This window comes from Otolemur garnettii, unplaced genomic scaffold (assembly GCF_000181295.1).
Source record: "Otolemur garnettii isolate 467f Iridium unplaced genomic scaffold, OtoGar3 scaffold00009, whole genome shotgun sequence".
In the NCBI taxonomy this organism is placed as follows: Eukaryota; Metazoa; Chordata; class Mammalia; order Primates; family Galagidae; genus Otolemur; species Otolemur garnettii.
Window position 1 is genome coordinate 3,835,069 of NW_003852404.1, and position 13,078 is coordinate 3,848,146.

Below are 13,078 nucleotides of genomic sequence, written 5' to 3' on the forward strand. Positions count from 1 at the left end.
CAGGAGACTCGCTTGAGCCCAGGAGTTGGAGGTTGCTGTGAGTGTGATGCCATGGCACTCTACCCAGGGGGATAGCTTGAGGCTCCGTCTCAAAAAAATAAATAAATAAATAAATAAATAAAGAGACTGATTGGTGGTTAAGAGACCTACATCGAGCCCCACCACCTCCTTTTGTGACCTTGGGAGGACCATGTTCCTCTGGGCCTCAGAGGACCCACGGGTACCATGGCAAGCCCCCTAAGCCAAACTTTTTTAGGGGGCCATCTAACAAACAGAAGGTCAAAGCCCCTTTCTTCTCAGGACAGGCCCCAGTTCACACTTCTGTCTATCAGGTCAGGCAACTCCACGCTCTGGGGCCTGCCCACCTTTCTGACATCACCTGCTGGCCCCCCACTCAGACCTTCTGTGCCTCCTCCTCTCCCCTCAGGGTTTTTGCATTTGCTATTCACCTGCCCAGAACACTCTTCCTCTAGGTCAGTGGTTCTCAACCTTCCTAATGCCGTGGCCCTTTAATACAGTTCCTGTGGGTCGCGTTGAGAATGTCTGCTCTAGGTCTTTGCTTGGCTCACACTCTTCATTCTTCAGCTCAAAGGCCACCTCCTCACAACAAGAATCCTATGTTCTCAATTCTAATATGAAGGCAGTAGATGACCTAATACACAGTTAGGGGTAAGGGAATGAGGGACAGGGGAGGAAAAAGAAGGATTGGGGGGTCATGGTGTATGGCACACCTCTTGGGGGCGGGACACAATTATAAGAGGGAATTTACCTAACAAATGCAATTCTTTGTACAAAAAAATGCTAAATAAATTATCAGTGGGTCTAAGAGCATATATATATATATATATATATATTTTTTTTTTTTTTTTGAGACAGTCTTACTTTGTCACTCTGGGTAAAGTGCTGTGGTGTCATAGCTCACAGCAATCTCAAACTCTTAGGCACAAGCGATCCTCTTGCCTCAGCCTCCCAAAAGCTGGGACTAAAGGTGTGTGCCACAAAGCCTAACTTTTTTTTCTTCGAGTCAGAGTCTCATTCTTCTTCTTCTTCTTCTTCTTCTTTTTTTTTTTTTTGAGACAGTCTCACTATATCACCCTCCCTAGAGTCACAGCTCACAGCAACCTCAAACTCTTCGGGCTTAAGTGATTATCTTGCCTCAGCTTCCCACCCACCACAACGCCCAGGGACTACAGGTGCCCGCCACAATGCCCAGCTATTTCTTTGTTACAGTTGTCATTGTTTTTTAGCTGGCCTGGGCTGCGTTCAAATGCACCAGCCTCTTTGTATGTGGCTGGCACCGTAACCATGGTGCTACAGGCTCTGAACCAGGGTCTCACTCTTGCTCAGACTAGTCTTGAACTCAAAAACTCATGCAATCGACCTGCCTCAGCCTCCCATCATGCCCAGCCATCAGCATGTATTTAAAAAAAAAAATGTTGGGAAAATAAAAGAACAAATGCCAGCTCAACCAGAATCCTTTGTGGCAATTCTGCCCACAGCTTTGCTTAGTGGCCTCTTAAGCTTTTCCTCTGTCCTATATCACCTGGGACCCTAGGGGGGTGGGGAAGACTGGCTACCTGTCCATCTCCCCAGAGATGGGGTCTTAGAAGGCAAAAAAGGGACACAAATCATTTGTGATTCCAGTACCTAGCCCTGGGCCTAGCAGGAAGCTGGGCTAAAGAACACACCTGCTTATGAATGAATGACTGTCCTCCTCCACCCGTCTGTCCCCTTTCCTAACTCTGCTTCCTCCTCCCTCCACCCCAACAGGTGCCAAGAAGCCAGCACCCAGGCAAGCTGACGAGAACGGCTTCTCCAGCAGGAATTTCCTGAAGCGGGGCACCCTTTCTGCCTTCATTCAGAGCACTCCAGCCAGTGAGGGGACAAAGCCCAAGGCAAGCGCTGCCTCTGTCACGGAAATCATCTGGCTCTGAGCGTGTGGCAGGAGCAGGAGGTTGGCAGGCCTGCCTCGCAGCCCGGACTAGAGGCCTTGCCCAGCTGAGCTCTGCCTGGCCGGGGGCCAGTTAGGAAACACTTGATTATTCAAATCATGTAGCTCCCCAAGAGGAAAGGATCTTCTTCCTCCAAGAGGGGGAAGTGGGACGGCCAGGCCAGCCCAGAGATCTGGGTGTTGAAGGAGGAAATTTCAGAGCAGAGTTCTCACACCAACAAGCTTTCTGAGATTCTCCACCCCAGGAAGACTCTGGAAACCTGAGATAGAAACTCAGGAGGGTCAGACCCAAGGCCAGGGCCCTGGACTGAAGCCTGGGCTGACTCCCCACCAGGGCCTCTGAGTTAGCAGTAGCCTCAGCCAGGCCTCCTCTGGGCTCCCCCTAGATCCTGGAGACATCAGGGCTGCCCTGCTCTGCCCCCATCAATGCTCCCCTTGCCCCGGGAACCACATGGCGGACAGTAAACACTGCACTCCTTAGCTCTGGGGCTGGAGGTCACATAGTCTATTCCTGCTATTTGCGTAACTCCTACCTTTAGCCTCCTCCCTAAGCCTGGCTCCAGAAGAACCAAGAAATTCAAGAAGAGTTTACGCATGTAGCCTGCAGAGATTTATCTAACATTTATTAAGTTATCATAGGACCAAACCATGGAGCCAGGCTGCCCAATTCTGTTGCAATTCTGGATTAACTACTTGTGAGCTGTATGACTTTGGATGAGTCCCTTTCCTTCCTCTGTGCTTCTATTTTTTCTTTTTTAAGAGATAGGGGCTCACTATGTTGCCCCAGCCGAGTGCAGTGCCTAGGCACAGATTGTGATCATAGCTCATTGCAGCCTCCAACTCCTGGGCTCAAGCAATCCTCCTGCCTCAGCCTCCCAAACAGCTGGGACTATAGGTACCTGCCACCCCATCCTGCTAGTTTTTCTATTTGTAGAAATGGGGTCACATTATGTTGCTCTGTCTAGTCTTGAATTCCTGGGCTCAAGCCACCCTCCCTCCTCAGTCTCCCAAGTAGGTGGTACTACAGACTCAAGCCACCATGCCCAGCTTGTGCTTCTCATCTTCACACATAAACACAGGGATTCAAGCATCTATGCTCTGGGGAGTTTAAAAGGACCAATGGGAAAAGGGCACGTAAATCACTTGCCAGGCTGCACTGTACACAGGATTCAGGAAATGATAATTTTACTATTATTAGTGAAGAAATTAAGGTTTAATAAGGAGCCAGGCTTGGATCTCTGGACCAGACCACTGGAAGGCAGATATATTTTCCTTTGCCAAAGCCAAGGCCAGTCTGCCCAGAATGGACTTGGGGGGCAAAGGAGAAAGACCCCAGGCTCTGGGTTCAAATCTCAATTCCACCACCCACCAGCTCTGCAACCCTGGCAAACTACTAACCTCACTGTGCCTTGTATCTGCCTCGGACAGTCTTCACCATCGTGGAGGGCTAGAAGGTCCTTCCCTGTTATTGTTGGCCGTGGGCAGTGCCAGGGAATTAGGGAGATGACATAATGTGGGGCTGTCCCAGGCAGGGGTGAGGTGACGGATGAGTTTCCTTTCCCAGATACCTCTGTCTGAGCCCACCCAGAGAGTGACAGAGTGAGGCCCCAAGGAAATGGGGAAACTCCTCCCCACCCCAAGGAGCAGAGGCACCAAGGAACTCTCAGCAGGAAGCACCAGGGATCTTTACCAAAGGAGGTAACACAGCCAGATGCCACAGGCTGGTCACTCAGGTTCACACCCCAAATCTCCGAGTTATATACCATTTACTGGGCAAATTAGCTTATTTCAGAACCTGGCTCCTAACCATGAGCAGGGAGGATGACAACGGTGCCTGCTTCCTACAGCTGATCTAAAGATTAAGTGAGTTGGCTCAGCGCCTATAGCTCAGTGGCTAGGGCACCAGCCACATATACCAGAGCTAGCAGGTTCAAATCCAGCCTAGGCCTGCCAAACAACAATGACAACTACAACCAAAAAATAGCCAGGTGCTGTGGCAGGCACCTGTAGTCTCAGCTGCATGGGAGGCTGAGGCAAAAGAATCACGTAAGCCCAGGAGTTTGAGGTTGCTGTGAGCTGTGACACCACCACACTCTACTGAGGGCGACATAATGAGACTCTGCCCCCCCCAAAAAAAATATATATATATTTGACAGCAATCATGTAAATAGGAGATCCTATTGGCTGGGTGACAGGCACTGCTCCAAGTAGTCAGGCTTCAGTACTCAGAGCAGTGCCTGTCACCCAGCCAATAGGATCTGTTCCTATTTACAGGATTGCTGTCTTTTCTTCTCCAAAGACCTTCCTGGTTTTCTCCAGCAAACTCAGGTCTCCTTCTTGCTAGCTTTTACAGAGCCTGCCACAAAGATGATGATCATAAGACTGGGTGCCCAGTTCTGAACTAGTCATTTATATTCATAGAGTGTTTCACAGTCAAGGTGCAATAGGACCACTTGACTCACCTACTATGTTCCTCTTAGTTGTGACTCTGGGATCAGTGGCAGGAATCTGTATTAATCGGAAGGGGCTGATAGTGGGAGGGATTCCTATTATATTACTTGGAACACACATGTCCTGGCGATATTAAAATATTTGTACTTGACAACAACTAAATGACCTAGGGGCCATGAACTTAACCTCTCTGAGCCTCAGCTATAAGAATAAACAAAGAAATGTATGTAAAGTGCTTAGAACAGAGCATGCTTTGTGCTACGTTTAAAACTTAAGCATGGGCATGGCCTGTGGCTCAAGTGGCTGAGGCGCCAGCCACGTACACCTAAGGTGGTAGGTTCGAATCCAGCCCGGGCCCACCAAACAACAATGATGGCTGCAACCAAAAAATAGCCAGGCATTGTGGCGGGTGCCTGTGGTCCCAGCTACTTGGGAGGCTGAGGCAGGAGACTCGCTTGAGCCCAGGAGTTGGAGGTTCCTGTAAGCTGTGATGTCACGACACTCTACCCAGGGGGACAGCTTGAGGCTGTCTCAAAAAAAACAAAAAAACAAAAACTTAAACATGGTTATAATCTTCTTAGCACTCTGAGAGTGCTGAGGCAGGAGGATCTACTCAAGGCCAGGAGTTTGAGACCAGCCTGAGCAAGAGAACCCATCTCTACAAAAAATAATTTAGCCAAGTGTGGTAGCACACGCCTATAGTTCCAGCTACTTGGTAGGCTGACACAGGAGGATCCCTCAAGCCCAGGAGTTTGAGGTTTTGGTGAGCTATGATGACACCACTGCACTCCAGCTGGGGTGACAGACTCTTGTCTCTGAGAAAAAAAAAATCCTGAAAACTGGCTTTCAGTAAAGGGAAGAAAAAAAATACTTGAACATACATCCACTCGTCCTCTGAATACCACTAGTGGAGTTATAATTTGACACCTGAGGAAACTGAGGTACAGAGGTCACACAAGGTCACAAAATTCATAGTCCAGCTCAACGTTGGTAACTCAGTGATTAGGCTGCGGGCCACATACACTGGGGCTGGCGGGTTCAAACCCAGCCCAGGCCTGCCAAACAACAATGACAACTACAACCAAAAACTAGCCAGGCGTTGTGGAGAGTGCCTGTAGTCTCAGCTACATGGGAGGCTGAGGCAAGAGAATCACTTAAGCCCAAGAGTTTGAGGTTGCTGTGAGCTGTGACGTCACATCACTCCACCGAGGGCGACATAGTGAGACACTGTCTCAAAAAAAAAAAAAAAAAAAAAAAAACCCTCATAGTCCCTATTAGATGCTACTCCCTCAAAGTATTCATTCAAGCAATTGTATTATGTGCCTAACACACACCGGGAAGCGTGGTACATGTAGATTCAGCCAGTGATGGCTGTTAATTACTATTATTAAATTACAGTTGTTTGTTCTGAGAACAAAACGGACAAGCAGACTGGTCAGAGGTAGGACACTTGAGGAACTCATACCTGACTAAAGGCCTGAGCCTCCATCAGGGATGCTGCCACCTGGGACACTGGCTTGTCCTGCTGCCAATCACTACCAAATCATTGAGGAGTGGGAGTCCTCAGTGGAGAGAAGATGCCAGTGGAGATGGGGGACAGGTAGCCAGGCTCCGTGTGAAGGGGTTCAGGTGTCAGAACCAGAGGGACAGCTACCACAGGTTCCCCCACAGCACCAAGGCCAGCCGGGTTGTGGAAACCCCTGCCAGCTGTGGCCACCTTTCATTAACTCAGCAGTCATTAAACACCCTCTGAATGCAGGTATGTTGTTAAACACTGAAATTCACAGGTGATTCAGGGTTTCTGCCATCCAGGAACTCAAGACTCAGTGCCAGCCGCTATGGGGATGGATATCAGATTACAAAGGACACAAGATTTCCCAGCAAAGTCTAGAAAAACAGCCATGATGCCAACTGGAAACCCAGGCAAGGAGAGAGCGTGGCAGGGGAGGGAACAGACAAGAGCTAAATGCGAGGGGATGCAGGACAGGTCTAGGGAAAGACCATCAGCCTGGGACCCTGAGCTGAGTTGTAGGCTGGTTTTGCCTTCGATTTGATCTCAGGCAAGTTGCCTTGCCTCCCTGAGCCTCAGTTTCCCCTTTTGCAAAATTACAATAATGCTTCATGGGTTATTTTAAATACTCAGCGAGTTCACGAATAAGAAATGGCTTTACAAATAGAGAAGTATGATAGGAGCCTGGAAACTAGGGTTGGGAGTGTTAAAGTGACTTGTGCAGGGTCATGCAGCTGATTAAAGGGATTGGAACGGGATTGGTCCATCGGGCAGGATGCAGGGGCAGCCCCACCCCACCTCTGCTGAGCCAGCGCTTAGATCCCATGTTGTCCTGGTGCAGGGTTTACCTTTCACTCCCTGTGTGATCCCAGGCTCATCACCCTCCCTCTCTGATTCTCAATTTTCTAACGTGCAAAAATAGAGATATCATTTGCTGTGCTGCCTGCGTGTCAACACAGAAGGCTCTGTCAACAGGAGAGCACTTTCCACAGGCAGAAGAGTGTCACAGTTAACTGACAGTGTGAGGTGACGGAAAGCAGAGCTTGACCATTCCCAGGTAGTGTGGGGAGGGGGGCTGAACTTCAGAATTGGGCAGATGGGAATTCAAATCTCAGGTCCTCCACTTAACAGCTGGGGGAACTTAGGCAAATTACTTCCCCTCTGAACCATTTTCCTCACTTGAAAAATGGGCTGCCGTAAGGATTAAGCGTGTGACTATACATCAGATATTTAGCAGAGTGGCTTTGTACATAACAAATATCCACTGAGGGTCGACAACTTACTACTTTTGTCATTACCACTCTTTTCAGGAGGATCTGAAATCAGTCACTCTTACTTTCAGCTTTAAGACTGGGTAGTTACCAGGTGCAGAGACTCCCTGCCCACTTGAGACTGAACTTGGGCACAGCTGGGTGCCCCACTAACTGTTCCCAGCCCACACCAGAAGGGGGTTGTGGTGAGGTCTAGCTTGGTTCCTCCTGCTTTCGCAGACAAGGAAAAGAAGACCAAGGAACATGGTGACACAGAATGGACGGCACCTGGGCCTGCTTCTTCTCCACCCTTGTCCACACAATGACCAAATCTAATCTGGTTCTGGAACACGCTCTCATCTTGTGTGCCAACTCTTAATTAGTTGCTACTGGCTGCCTAGAACACCGTATTGACACAGAAAGTGAACAATGGTTGATCAGCAACGTCTGACGCGTGTAGGGCAGGCAGGCGATCAGCAGCAGGCACGCCAGCTATTTGCCATCCATAAACCAGAAAAGCCCTAGGGCCCTGCCTCACTCATATAAACCATGGTTGTTGGTCAGGGTAGCCAGAAGCTAAGAGAAAGAAAAGGGACTTGCCCAAGATTACACAGCTTGAAATGGCAGGGCTGGGATGCACGCCCAGGCCCCTCCAGGTTTCTGAGGATGCTTCCCTCCAGGAGTATCCACCCCCTGGGAGAACGGACGATACTGTCTGACCAAGAGTGCCTGTGCATAGTCCCCTCCCTCTCTCTGAGGCCTCCCATCCCTGTGGCATTTGCAAACTTCAGAGACAGATAGCTCAACTGAAAACAAATGTATACAGCAAGATCCCCTGAGGGCTCGTATCCCAACATAAAAATTTGAATCCAGATGCCAATCCGATGGGGCAGGAGGGCATGAGACCTGGATTTGGATCTCACCTCCAAGTTCCAGACCTTGAGAGAGTCACTCAACTTCTCCGAGCTTCCCTTTCCTCTTCTGTAAAATGGAGAGAATAACAAGCTAAGTACATAAGGTCATGCAAAGTGATTTTAGCTCAGTTTCTGACACAGAGTAAGTTCGTCAATGTTAATTACAGACAGTGCCAAACTTAGACGTGGTTTTTCAGCTTTAAGGTAGTGCCAAAGAAACATGTATTCAGGGGAAACCACACTTCATGTACCCATACCGCCCTTCTGTTTTTCACTTTCAGTGTAGTATCCAATAGAATTACATGGTATACTCAACATATCATTATAAAATAGGCTTTGTGGGCCAAGTGCGGTGGCTCACGCCTGTAATCCTAGCACTCTGGGAGGCCAACATGGGTAGATTGTATGAGCTCACGGGTTAGAGACCAGCCCAAGCCAGAGCAAGACCTTGTCTCTAAAAAAAAAAAAAAGACCAAAAAATAGCTGGGCCTTGTGGCAGGTGCCTATAGTCCCAGCTATTCAGGAGTCTGAGGCAAGTGAATCACTTGAGCCCAAGAGTTGGAGGTTGCTGTGAGCCAAGGGTCATCAAACTTTTTAAACAGGGAGCCAGTTCACTGTCCCTCAGACCATTGGAGGGCCAGATTGCAAGCCCCAGGACTAGTTGGCTGCTAAGCCGGACAGGCAGCGGCAGCAAAAACACCCAGTGGGCCAGATAAATGTCCCAGGCAGGCTGCATATGGCCCCCAGGCCGTAGCTTGAGGATGCCTGCGTGAGCTATGATGCCACAGCACTCTGCCAAGGGCGACAAAATGAGATTCTGTCTCAAAATAAATAAATAGGCTTGGCGCCTATAGCTCAACCGGCTAAGCGCCACTAAGGTGGCAGGTTCGAATCCCCAGCCCGGACCCGCCAAACAACAATGACGGCTGCAACCAAAAAATAGCCGGGCGTTGTGGCAGGCACCCGTGGGCCCAGCTACTTGGGAGGTGGAGGCAGGAGACTTGCTTGAGCCCAGGAGTTGGAGGTTGCTGTAAGCTGTAATGCTACGGCACTCTACCCAGGGGGACAGCTTGAGGCTCTGTCTCAAATAAATAAATAAATAAATAAAATAGGGAACTGACTCTTCTAAGAAGATGGGTTATGTCATTCACATCATGCAGAAGGAAGTGGGAGCCTTGAGTGGGAGAATCAGTAATAGTAGGGGACAGACATATCTATTTCCTTTTTTTTTTTTTTTCCTCAGTTATTGGCCGGGGCCGGGTTTGAACCCGCCACCTCTAGTATATGGGGCCGGCGCCCTACTCCTTGAGCCTCAGGCACCGCCCCAAACATATCTATTTCTTACTTTAGATAAGAGAGTTTGTGCCTCAGTTTTTTCATCTAAAATGTGGGGACAATAGCACCTGCCACACAGGGCTGCAGGTAGACCAGCTGAGCAATGCCAGGAGAGGCACCGAGCACCATGCAGCATTTTATCTCAGCAGTTAGTCTATGGACTCTTAACTGGGGGGCGGGGGGCACTTCATGAGGCAGAGAGATCAGAACCGCTACAGAAGCGCTTAGACAGAGTGGAGGAGGGGGAGCAGGCTTCAGAATCAGCTGAGACACTTTCTAACCAGAATGGTGGTAGATGAATAAGTTATCAACTCCTATATGTCCAAAGGAAGTTACATCAAAGTGGGGACAGGTGGAGGGAGAAACACAAATGATCCTCAGAAAGTCCAAGCCTAGCCAGGCATAGCGGCTCATGCCTGTAATCCCAGCACTTTGGAAGGCCAAGGTGGGAGGATCACCTGAACCCAGGAGTTCAATACTACAGTGATTGCACCAGGGCAACAGGGTGAGAACCTGTCTCTAATTTTAAAAAAAGAGCCAAGCAGCAGGAAACAGTTTAGCATCAGTCAACAAAAGGCCTAAGAATTCCAAGGAAGAGACTTGAGAACCATGCCCCAAGAGCTAAGAAGGTACTTACCCTGTTTCTTTATTGACATAGTAAAGGTGGACGGGAGAAGACAAGAGGTTGACCTAACAAAAAGTCACATGGTTGATCCTTTAAAAGGTGGCACTTATGGTTTTTCAAATAACAATTTGCTTGCATAGCTGACCAGGTGAAGTTCATACACCTGAGTCACAGCCGAGATCTGGGAGGATGAGGAAGCGTCTCTGAAATAAACTGGAGTGAGGGAGGGCTGGTGCAGGGAGCCTGGAGGGTCAGGGCCTCCCTCTAGGGTCTCCAAGGTCTTATTCCTAGAAATAACGTTCTAGCATCCTCTTTCCTCCCTTCTCTGGGTTAAGGCCGAGTAACAGGGGCACCTAGGGGAGAGATTTGAACCCCAGGTGTCAGCCCGCTGAGCCTCAGTCTCAAATGCAAAACAGTGACTATCAAGGTAGTGTCTGAAAGTGCCTGGTGCCCGGCAGTTTCTGAACTCCACAGGCACGAAGATCAGGGGACCTGAGCTTACTATCAGAAATCAAGGCTCCTCTTGTTCATCTTGTGGCCCCACAGCAGTGTATTCAGGGAGTCCTTCCAGAAACTCGTATCTGGGCAGGTGCCTCCAGAGCCCCTGCACTGAAACATCAGGCTTCACAGCCTGTCACGCTGCCCTTCTGCTCAGACACGGTGATTCTGAGATGCGTGCTCTGGCCGTGTGGTACCTGCCGCCTCTGGTCTCCAGGCCTTGGCTCCCAATAAAAGAGGATGTAACAGAAAGCCATGGGTTGAGAGTGCAAGTTCGTGTTTCCTGCCTGCAAAGTGAGCAAACAGGGCTGTTGGGAGCACTAGGCCAGGCAGTAGATGTTGAGGGAGTCCCTTCCCTGTGGTTCTGTGCAATCTTCAGAATGAAGCCCTCAGGACCACCTGTTCCCAGGTAGGTAGACCCCGGGACCCAGCTCACTGAGCCTTAATAGGCTGATGCTCTGCCATACCCAAACCTCTAGAGCCCTCAGAGGCTTCCTGGGGACCACCAAACCAAGAAGTGGTCCTCCAACCAGCTGACATGTTTCGGGGACACTGCCAGGCCACGGGAGAGGCCCACATCCCTACTCTGAGTGCCTGAGGCCTGTCCCAAGCCTCATACAGGGGGAGATTTGTGCCCCCTTTCACAGCCTCATAGCATCCAGCCCAGGAACTGTGAACTCAGAAGACAGGCAGGTACTAACAGGCTCCAGGCATTATGGCCAGGCAAGAGATATAGCCCAATATGGCCACATCTTCTGAGCTTTCAAGAGATACCAGAAATCCCTTTTTCAATGTAAAATGAAATCACCTTGTTTCACAACACCAGGAACCAAATTAAACTTTTTAACTCACTGCAAGAGTCAACAATCCCTTACCCCATCCCCCGCAGCCTCAAGGGGGCAGTTTGTGATGGAACCCCCCATAACCTAGCTCAGAGGGCCATAAACATCTGAGGACCAGTTGATTGAATGAGAGCCACCCCAAGTCTTAGGGAAGTCCCATCTCTCCGGCCCTGCTTCTCAGATTTCTTGGTTAACAGATGAGGAAATGGAGGCTCAGAGAGGGGAAGCAACTTGACCAAGATCACACAGAAGGCTGATCCACAGCCCAAAGACTTAAACTCTGCTCTTCTAAGCTTAAGATCTTTTTCCTCCAAGCCAGAACACCTGCATCCTCTCTTGAACAATCATTTGGGGAGCTTAGAGCCAGGAAACTGAATTCCAGGTCTGTTCTGCCTTAACAGTGACCCTAGTCAAGCCCCTTCTCCTCTCTGGGTCTCTGTCTCCCTTGGTCTCTAAAGAAGCTAGTGGACAGAGCCAGTTTCTAAAAGCCTTCCAGCTGAAATTCTAGGCTACCATGAGGTGTCCTCTCTGGCCAGTACTTTGTGGCCTCAGAATATAAAATAGTAATAATAATAATGAGGGGAAGGGGGAGTCCACACCAGCTAGGAAAGAACACTACAATTTTTAGTGAAACCTGACTCCTGGTTACTGGAATTCAGAAAGAATAATACTCAGGCAGTTTAACCACCATCCTACAATTAAACAAAAACACATCTGGTTTAACTTCTTCCTCGTTGCTTCCCTCTACCCCCTACCCTCATCTCAAATTTTACCCCTTAATTTGAGAAGTCAAATTCAATGCAAACAATTGATTTCATGCCACAGTGAGGTTCAGAATTTAAGCATGGAAAACTTTAAGCATGGAGTTTCTCTGGGAGCAATTATGACATGTTGGGCGGGGGGGTGGGGAGACGGGAAAAATAGGGAGAATGTTCTCTGGACACTGAGCATGATACATATATAATGATGTCGGGGCCTACTGTGAGCCAGCACTCAGAGGCAAAGTGACCTGCCTCGGGTCACACAGCTGGGGATTTGACCCCAGAGCCAGGGTGGCCTTTGTAACCTTACCGGGACTTCCCTCTGGCCTGCAGGATCACCTGGTAGGCCTGCTGCTGAAACAGCCTCACAGGAAATAGTGACTTCTCAAGAACAAGCAGTACAGGTTCAGCCCAAAGCTGGAAAGCCATTTATGATCTCACTAGCCCCTCACAGCAACCCTGCCAAATATATATTAACCCATATTACAGATGAGAAACTGAGGCTCAGAAAGAGGAAGCGACTTGTCTAGCATCACACAGCAGGGCTGGAATGAACCTCCAGATCTACTGCCCCTAGCTATCCTCTAAAAGTAAGAACAGTCCAGAACAAAAACCCCAACATACCACACAGCCCAGCGCCAGTCTGCCAACGACGACATCGTGCTAGGAAGCCAAGTCAGCATTCCTGTGGCCACGCAGAGCTTTTTGAGCCCTGGTTCTCAGCACAGCTCGCTCACTCTCCTCACAAGGTTCGCTTGGAGCTCAGGGTTTTGTACGAATATCCCCAGAAGGATTGATTTCAAGGTGAGAACCCCAGGCTATGCCTCTGGAGCCTATCCCCTGGATTAAAAGGCCTCCTGGGCTCGGCGCCTATAGCTCAACCGGCTAAGGCGCCAGCCACGTACACCTAAGGTGGCAGGTTCGAATCCCCAGCCCGGACC

General features: G+C 49.4%; 1 protein-coding gene across 2 annotated transcripts in view; it reads right to left on the reverse strand.

The window, feature by feature from the left end:
* The window catches only part of ALPL (alkaline phosphatase, liver/bone/kidney), a 62,527-nt gene that overhangs the window by 46,348 nt on the left and 3,101 nt on the right, over positions 1-13,078 (reverse strand). Inside the window, exon 2 of one of the 2 annotated variants that reach the window (XM_023509736.1) lies at positions 8,086-8,143. The exons of the other annotated variant lie outside the window; for it this stretch is intronic. The gene's annotated coding sequence lies outside the window, so the exon portion shown is untranslated. The remainder of the gene's footprint in view (positions 1-8,085; positions 8,144-13,078) is intronic. 2 annotated transcript variants of the gene reach the window in all.